This window comes from Nomascus leucogenys, chromosome 22a (genome assembly GCF_006542625.1).
Source record: "Nomascus leucogenys isolate Asia chromosome 22a, Asia_NLE_v1, whole genome shotgun sequence".
In the NCBI taxonomy this organism is placed as follows: domain Eukaryota; kingdom Metazoa; phylum Chordata; class Mammalia; order Primates; family Hylobatidae; genus Nomascus; species Nomascus leucogenys.
In genome coordinates this window covers 50,212,283-50,221,327 of record NC_044402.1, presented here as the reverse complement: position 1 = coordinate 50,221,327, position 9,045 = coordinate 50,212,283, and the positions used below count along the sequence as shown (strand labels likewise).

At 43.4% G+C, this 9,045-nt stretch overlaps 2 non-coding genes and 1 pseudogene across 2 annotated transcripts; 1 reads left to right on the top strand and 2 right to left on the bottom strand.

The window, feature by feature from the left end:
• The first annotated feature begins 397 nt into the window (after positions 1-397).
• TRNAA-AGC lies at positions 398-469 on the top strand. The gene has a single exon. It is a non-coding gene; the product is annotated as a tRNA-Ala (tRNA).
• Positions 470-3,016: 2,547 nt separating this feature from the next.
• Positions 3,017-3,904, bottom strand: LOC100580861 (annotated as a pseudogene).
• A 2,719-nt stretch (positions 3,905-6,623) lies between these two features.
• Positions 6,624-6,695, bottom strand: TRNAA-CGC. Its single transcript has one exon. It is a non-coding gene; the product is annotated as a tRNA-Ala (tRNA).
• Between the last annotated feature and the right edge of the window lie 2,350 nt (positions 6,696-9,045).

Below are 9,045 nucleotides of genomic sequence, written 5' to 3'. Positions count from 1 at the left end.
TGTGTGTGTGTGTGTGTGTGTGTGTGTGTGTGTGTGTGTGTTGGCAGCTTCTTAGGCAGAGAAGGTTTTTTTAAAAAGGAGAGAATCTGAAGACATACCAGAAGATTCAATCTTGGGACTTCGCTCTAGGTGGACGGAAGCTGACAAACAAAGTTGGCTAAAAGCAGTCCTTGAAATAGATGACGGCTGTGGGAGGATCCAAGAGTCTTTTGGTCCAGAATGCCTTTCTCCTCTTGACATAGCGTCAAGACAAGATTCCATTCAGAAGTTTCAGAAACAGGAGTTAAACGTAGCGGACTTTAACCTATCATGCCTTAAGCCCTCACCTTTAGATAACAGTATATAATAAATCAGTAAGAAAAGACTACTGGAAGTAAAAAAAAAGGCTACCCTGAGTGGGGGTGTAGTTCAGTGGTAGAGCGCATGCTTAGCATGCATGAGGCCCTGGGTTCGATCCCCAGCACCTCCACGAGTGCATTTTCTTATGTTTGAACATTTCGTTTCGTTCTTTGAATACTTCGTTCCAGTCTTTTCTTTTTTCTTTGCGCATACCCTAGCTTGTGTTTTTCCTACTCACAGCAAAGGTAAGCCATTTGGTACTCATTCATTTGTACTATGGGTCCTAACACTCCTTCAGCCTCCCAATCTGACTTTGTACTATGGGTCCTAACACTCCTTCAGCTTCCCAATCTGACTTCTTCAGCACAGCTTTATAGTCATTTACTGAAATAGAGAATCTGCTTTTTCAAGATCCCCTGATGGTGAAGCAACAGGCATGCCGGCCATAAAAGGCTCGTTCTCCTAGACCATCCTGGCTAACATGGTGAAACCCTAACTGTACTAAAAATACAAAAAAACAAAAAAAATTATCCGGGCGTGGTGGCGGGCACCTGTAGTCCCAGCTCCTCGGGAGGCTGAGGCAGGAGAATTGTATGAACCCAGGAGGCTGAGCTTGCAGTGAGCCGAGATCGCTCCACTGCACTCCAGCCTGGGCGGCTGACCAAGACTCCGTCTCAAAAAAAAAAAAAAAAAAAAAAAAAAGACTCGTTCTCCTTTGCTGCCGTTTCTCATTAGTATTAAGAAATCAGGGGGAACAAAGAAAGAGAAGAAAAAAAATCGCTCTTGGAAAACATCCATTAGATTTCTCTCCTCCCTCCCACCCCTACTCCACCCATATCTGATAGACTACAGAACTTTCTTCATTCTCCCCTACATTTCCACCACTGACAGAATCTTGGTTGGGCGGCAAAAGGTGGGTTCAATCACTAGTCATGGGAGCGCTGTGATCCCAGCTTTCTCTAAAGAAGGAATGCTCAGAATTTTTTCCGAACGAAAGACACTTCTGGCGAAACTCCGAGGCTTTCAAAATCCACAGTTGAGAATATTATTTTCAGAGATGGAAAAAGCTGCTGGTCGCTCTCAAAGCGATGTCAGTCTTGGACAAAAAGGGTTATGTTTTCCTGTGGAAGAGAAGCTTGCAGTTCACTTCGCTTGGGAGGGAAAGACCTGGTTTCCTACAGCCAAAGAGGAGCTGAGGGGCCGGGCTCGGTGGCTCACGCCAGTAACCCCAGCACATTGGGAGGCCGAGGTGGGCGGATCACCTGAGTTCAGGAGCTCGAGACCGTGGCGGAAACCCTGTCTCTACTACAAATAGGAAAATTAGCTGGGCGCGGTGGCGCTTGCCTGTAATCCCAGCTACTTGGGAGGCTGAGGCAGGAGAATCGCTTGAACCCGGGAGGCAGAGGTTGCATTGAGCCGAGATTGCGCCACTGTACTGCAGCCTGGGCGACAGGGCGAGACTCCGTCTCAAAACAAAACATTATAGAGGAGCCTAGGAGACAGTGGCAATGCGGGCACTTTCAGGGCCATCCAAATCTTAGGCCTCCGTAAAGATCTGGCTTCAAGCTGTCTCCTTCGTCCCTTCTTCTTCTGCAACCACCTGCCTCCACCTATCTCCCCACTCGTTTTCTTCACCACCTCTTGTCACCTTAACCTCCACTTTCTCCCATTCCCGTTGATTCGGTTCCACAGCTTCCTCCTACCTAAACGTCCTCCAGCAGCTCAGCTCACTACAGTTCCTGCAGCTCCACTTTCTAGGTTGGCGTTCTCAAACCTGAATGATAATCATCTGAGGGAGACCTTTCAGTTGTAAAGATCCCCATCTTTCCCCCTATCCGGTGATTGTCGGTCCACTATGGAGCTGTAAGTTACAAACACTTATACCAGTGAAGTTCTCAGGGCAGTTCCTCAGGCTCAGGAAACACTGCTTTCCAGTCTAAAACCTTTTGACTCTTTATTGGAGGTTGTTTCTGGTTGGCTATGTTATAAATGTCGCCTTGCCTCTAAACGCCCATCTCAGTGACTTTCCAGCCACAACTGAGCCTCACTCCATCAATTCTAGCGGGGATAGGGACAGGAGACAAAAGTTGGGAAGGAATCAAGAAGTTGATACATAATTTATTCACATATTCAGGAAGATACAGATTTTGCACAAATAAGAAAAATATTAGAGAGAAAGGTAAAAGTAAAAGAGAAGACACAATGGTTTAGGATTACCTCCTAAAATTTATGTGGACATATTTGGACACCCCAAAATTTAACAACAGGAGGAAAGTGTCTATTATTTGTGCCATTGTGATGGTTGAGGTTTCACAATCTCTCCAGGAGCACGGGGTAAGAATAAGGAGGTTGTAACAGAAGTTTAAGTCCCTTAAACTTAAATGCCTCCTATGTGTTTCTTTGTAGGTCTCAGGAACGGAACTGCAGCGTCCCTGAGACAAAGCCACTGCTGAGTTTCCTGATCATGATGATCCACTGAAGAGTTTGCTAGAGCAGTAACTGTGACAGCATACACTTAGGTTTTTCTTTTTTCTTTCTTTTCCTTTCTTTCTCTCTTCTTTCTTTCTTTCTTTCTTTCTTTCTTTCTTTCTCTTTCTTTCTTTCTTTTTTTTGAAACTGATGTTTATTTCCCGTCAGTGTTATTTCCATGTTGTCTAAGAGCCTGTGCAAGAATAGCTTAAGACCATTCAGTGGTTGCTTCTACCCATTCAGTGGCCTGAGCAGTTTGAGCTGCAGATCGGTCTTCTGTGTCAGGCTGAGCGCTCCAGTCTTCAGTAGGTAACTGCTGGATAGGCACAGAGGGCACCTGCAGGCCTTCAGACCTGTCTGCAACCTCAGGCTGAGTAGCAGAGAACTGAGGAGCTGGAGCAGTCCATTCACCCTGAAATTCCCCCTTGGTCACAGCCTTTTCAGCAGCAGCCTGCTTTTCTTTCTCAATCTCCTTGGGATCTCTGTAGAAGCAGGGATCAGGCATGACCTCCCACGAGTGTTCACGGGAAATGGTGCCATGTATGCGCCGAACTTCCGGGGCCAGCATCAACCACATCAAACCCACTGAGTGAGCTCCTTTGTTGTTGCATGGAATGGCAATGTCCACATAGCACAGAGGAGAATCTATGTTACACAGAGCAATGGTAGGTAGGTTAACATAAGATGCCTCCACTAAAGGCTGGTGGTCAACCCTGGGGTCAGTAACCACAGGAAGCCGTGGCTCCCGGAAAGCTGCCTGGATCTGGTTAGTGAAGGTTCCAGGAGTGAAGCAGCCAGCAATTGGAGTTGCTCCAGTGGCAGCAGCAAACTTCAGCACGGCCCTCTGGCCAATATTCCTGGGGGATATAACACTGACATCAGCAGGGTTTTCAATGGCAGCAATGGCACGAGCTGCCAGCAGAAGCTTCTCTTAGGTCCTTTTCAGATTTATGATGTAGATGCCATCGCTTTTCCTTTTATAGATGTACTGTTCCATTTGGAAGGAAAGATTGGTGCCACCTAAGTGGGTTCTTGCTGCAAGGAACTTAAGGACATCCTCCTCCTTCATTTGCAGGACATCAAGGGCTCCGAACATTGTGAAAGTTTCCCTTCAAGTTACAGCGGGAATCCAGAACAACGCCCTATGGACCCCTCTGTGGGTAGCGCGGAAAAGCACACATGGGTTTTCATTTGGAACTTGTTTTCTTCTTCGATCTGGATCTAGATTTCCCCAGACAACTTTTTGAGTTCTGCTCTTTTGTACCCTCCTCCTAGTACTTCTAATTGGGTAGACGGCCAGAAGCAGTGAAAATTCAGGGGCTCTTGTGCAATGGTGTGGGAAATCTGTGACAGGCTGGAGACTACCTGGAGAAAGAGAAACACACTGGAGCTCCAACCTGAAGCCAAGTGAGTTAACGTTGGCCAGGCTTGTTTGCGTGTGAAGCTTTGAGGTAGTGGGTCTTAGCTATTCCCTTTTCCTGGAAAGGGGTCTCCAAAATATGGATTCCCTCTTGGACTACAATGGCCAGAGTTCTACTGCTTCATGGAGATGTTTTGTCTTTCATCGTTCTTGATAGCTGCCTGAGAGATATGTTGAGGGCTCCACACCAAATACTGTAGGGTTATAAATAGCAAGAGGTAAAAGATGCCCTGAGAATCCATGCTTGACAAAATGGAAGGTGGTCCAAGCTGTTTTTCACTGATTTGGCAACTCTGTGGGCCAGTCAGGAGTCAAGGAAATGAGGGTCAAAGAGAAAGAAGGTCTATCATTTTGTCTTTGCCCAGAAATACTTCAGACAGCAGCATGACCATAACATACCTGATGGGGATAGCCCTGCCAGGGGACTCTGTGACTTAGCTGGTTAAAACCTCTGTCCTGGGTTTGGATCTCAGAGAAAACTGAGCCAGTGATTCATCCTTGCTCCCCCTCCTGCTCCTTAAGGAACTAGGAGGAGCACACTCTTAGTTTTTTCAAACAAAGAAAATTTGACGTTATATTTGGAATTTCAACTTCACATTTAAAACATCCTTTTCTAATACAAAGGTAGCATGCAAAGGCTTTGACAAAGAAAACTGGTATCGGTTTTGATACATTCACCAACACACGATTTGTATGGAAAAAAAAGTGCAGAACAATGATATACCATAGTTTTTACTTACTCTTTAACAAGTGTTTCTTTCTAGAAATTCAAGCAACTTTATCTAGTCCTATTCCTCAGCCACACATCTTTGGCCACACCTGCCTTTGGAGCCTTTGGTACAGTGATATGTGAAGTATTACTAATTCATTTAAAGATTCAAGAACAAAAAGCCCTGAAATTCATCGAGGAAATGTAGAAGGCAAATAATTTAAATACGCTATTTGGCAATGCTTCTGAGATTTTTACTTCAGCTAGATGCTTTGGTTTGAGGAATGGGGGGAGTTATTTGGTGTCTTCTATTACATATTTTATGTACATTTCCTGTGAAAGTCGATTTAATATGCAATAAAAATAACTGCTGCCAAAACCCAAGACCTAACTTTTTCTTCCTCTGCCTCTTCTTCTTCTTCTTCTCCTTCTTCTTCTTCTTCTTCTTCTTCTTCTTCTTCTTCTTCTTCTTCTTCTTCTTCTTCTTCCTCTTCTTCTTCTTTCTTCTTCTTCTTCTTCTTCTTTCTTCTTCTTTTTGAGACAGAGTCTCTCTCTGTCGCCCAGGCTGGAGGGGTGCGATCTCGGCTCACCGCAACCTCCGCCTCCCGGGTTCAAGCGATTCTCCCGCCTCAGCCTCCCGAGTAGCTGGGATTACAGGCACCGGCCACCACGCCTGGCTAATAGTAGAGAAAAGGTTTACACCATGTTGGCCAGGGTGGTCTCGAACTCCTGACCTGAGGTGATCCACCCACCTGGGCCTCCCAAAGTGCTGGGATTACAGGCGTGAGCCACCGCACCCAGCCAAGACCTAACTTTTAAAACCTGTTGGTAGATTGCTTGCTGTAGGCTGTAAGCTATTGCAGCGAACGAGAGCTGTCTGTTTTCAGTCATCCAAATTATGTTTTAAGCGTTCGCGAGGCAAAGCGCTGAGTGCCACCTTACATTTAGACAACCTTTACCTACTAACTCACCCAGAAAAACTTGGGACCTAATGCCCAGCCCCTCCGTTGCTCACAATTCAATTCTCAGCGGCAGAGGAGCCTGTTGGAGGAGCCCCGAGGAGAGAGGCGTAAGGCAACCAGTAGGAAGATTTTCTGCTCCTCATTCTTGGACGACCTAATGCCCATAAAGCAGAGATGCAGGGAAAATTTTCTCTGAGCTGCCTATTTTTTCTTATTTCCATTCTTTTTCAGTCTCGCTCTTTAGCGATATTGCCAAACGGAATTCAAAGTGCATGGGTCTGTAATATGACTGCAGGGTTCGTGCTTCCTGCCAAGGAGATCTTGATGGAAAATTTATCTATTTATGACTTTTTTTTACGCTGGGCTACAAGTCGATATCTACATACAGTTAGAAATGATACCATGACCCACACACAGCTTTGATGTAAGCCTAGAAAATCTTAACATTAATCAACATAATTTAAAAGGTATTTGCGTCTGGAAAAAATATAAAGAACTCCTTGTGGAGTAGTTTGTGTCCTAGTTTCAATGTCTGCTTGTTTCACTCACGTTAGCAAGATATTCTTCTCAAGCTAAGTTTTATAAAAAGCCACAGATGACTGCCCGAATAAATAGCATAGTATTAAAAGCAGCACATTTAACACTCTCCTCTTTTTATAGGCGTAGGGGAAACGTGACAAACGCATGCAAAGAATGAGAAAGGAGAATGAAGAAAATGGACAACTGGAGGAGCCGGGGGTCGAACCCGGGGCCTCGTACATGCGAAGCACGCGCTCTACCACTGAGCTACACCCCCTGGCCGCAATAAGTCCTGTTGGCTTTTATATAAAATATCACTTTGTTTTCAGTTTGTTGGTTTCATTTTCTGTTGGTTGGAGAAAGATCGCTGGATTAAATTCCACTACTTTCGTGAAATCACTGAACTCGATACTGTTTGGCAGCTAACAGTATCCTAATATACTTATAACAGTGTACTAAAACACTAAGATTATAGTCCAAATGATGCAGTTTCTTATCCTCGGACTTTCCAGTTCCTCTTAGCCTGCTCCAAGCTCCATTCACAAGCAAACTGCATGAAAGCTACTTTCCTCCACCAGCAAACAGCACAAACTTCCAACATTGAGGACTGTTCAGTCATGGAGAAGGATCCCTGATTTTAGTCTAGACCTTTAGTCCAGAGCTCTTCCAATTGAGCTATGTTTGTCACACTTCTACTTTCTCCCGCAATACTGACTCAAATGAAGTGCTCCTCAGTCCAGAGGCAGCCGTCGGCGAGTTGAATTCACACTGTATTTGTCGGACACTATGACAACATCCATTTTCCAGCTGACTCTCAATCCCCGTTAATGCATCCTAATTAATAGCTGTAGTCCCAGCTGCTCGGGAGGCTGAGGCAGGAGAATGGCATGAACCCAGGAGGCGGAGCTTGCAGTGAACCGAGATCAAGCCGCTGCACTCCAGCCTGGGCGACAGAGCGAGACCCCGTCTCATCAAAAAAAAAAAAAAAAAAAAAAAAAAAAAAAAAAAAAAAAGAACCTAATAAATTTTTTTCCCTTCTCACCATTCCTATTCAACTAATGATTTTTACAGCAAAAAAAATTTTTTTTACATTACACATCTAATACCCTGATGTAATACAATTGCATTTTGGCAGTTCTTTTTGATATTGTCTTTCCTAAATTTAAGTCCTACATTTTGAATAATAAAAAATTTATGATGTTTCTTACATTAAAACTAGCTCCAAATTTCCCAATCACCTTCTGATCCACAATAAAGACTTGTTCTAGCTCTTAATAAAAAGAGGAATACTGAAAATAATTAGCAGTAATATGCTCCACACTTTAATTAGGTCAAAACAATTGTGACAACGGTCTGTGACAAATCCCACAATGTGAAAAACAAAAGAAAACAAAGCTCTATCAGTTCAAAAGAAAGAGGCTTGTTCACCCTAGGTTAATTATGTACAAGTAAAACAATATTCATATAAACATGTTTCAGCAATTGTCTACCCTTTCCAGGTTGGACTGGGAATGTCCTAGAAGCAGATGCATTGTCATTTAGTCTGCAATTCAGTAACCTTTCTCATGGTATAGCGATTAAACGAGATCCAGTTTAGTGATTTCAGAAACAGTGGGATTTATCTCAGTGGATTTTCTCCCGCCAATCATTATGTTTTGAAAATTAGAAATACTGACATTGATATATCAAGATATATCTCCAAGAGAGCCTAGCTATCACGAGAATGTTGCTCGGTGGTAGAATGCATACTTAAAACGTGTGCTGTCTTGGTTTCATTTCCTGAAACTGTTGCTGTTCTTTAGCTACTCACCAACAGCCACCCCTTCTTTTCTCATACACTTTACTCTCATACATGATCCAAAGTACTCCCTTTAGTGCTACTCCATTTGTACGCCATAAACTTCTGCACAGCCCAGGGCAAAAGACTATGACAAAGACTAGATGGAAGAGGATAAAACAAAGGATTAATAGCTCATTCAAAATCATCGCTAGGAGACAGAAACCTGACCCCATATTAACAGAAATTAACCTTGGGTTCCAATTCTCCGCATCTTTAAAGATTATCAAAGACAAAAAGAAAAGAAAAACAAAGAACGCCACCACATTTTATTTTTTATTTTTATTTTTAAATTTTCTTTGCTGTGTCTGTCTCAACCAACAGAACGTGGAAGAGCAGAAAGTTTTTTGTTTGTTTGTTTTTTAATTCCCGTTACTTATCTTCTGTCTCCCTCCTCCACCTATCCATTCCACACTGCCAGGGAACTGGATTCAGCCATCATATGCAGGAGTCAATAAGTTCCAAGTCTTTCTTAGTGGGTAAATACATTGTATAATAAAAGCACTTAAGAAACCTGAAAGCTAAAAAGTTGGAAATAATCGAAGTATTCAAAGAGAAATTGAATACAATTTTCAGTCTACTGTAAGCTGAGATAGCTCGGTTGGGAGGGCATCAGCCTGAAGATCTAAAGGAGACTGGTTCAATTCTGGGTTTTGGCAACTTTTCCTTTTCAGAGACTCTACCAGCGATCTACCTATGCAGTCTTAAAATTTCATATGAACTGAATCTCTTAATTGATATAGTAATTGATATTCGGGGGAGCAAAAGAGGATGGCACATAAGCAAAGGA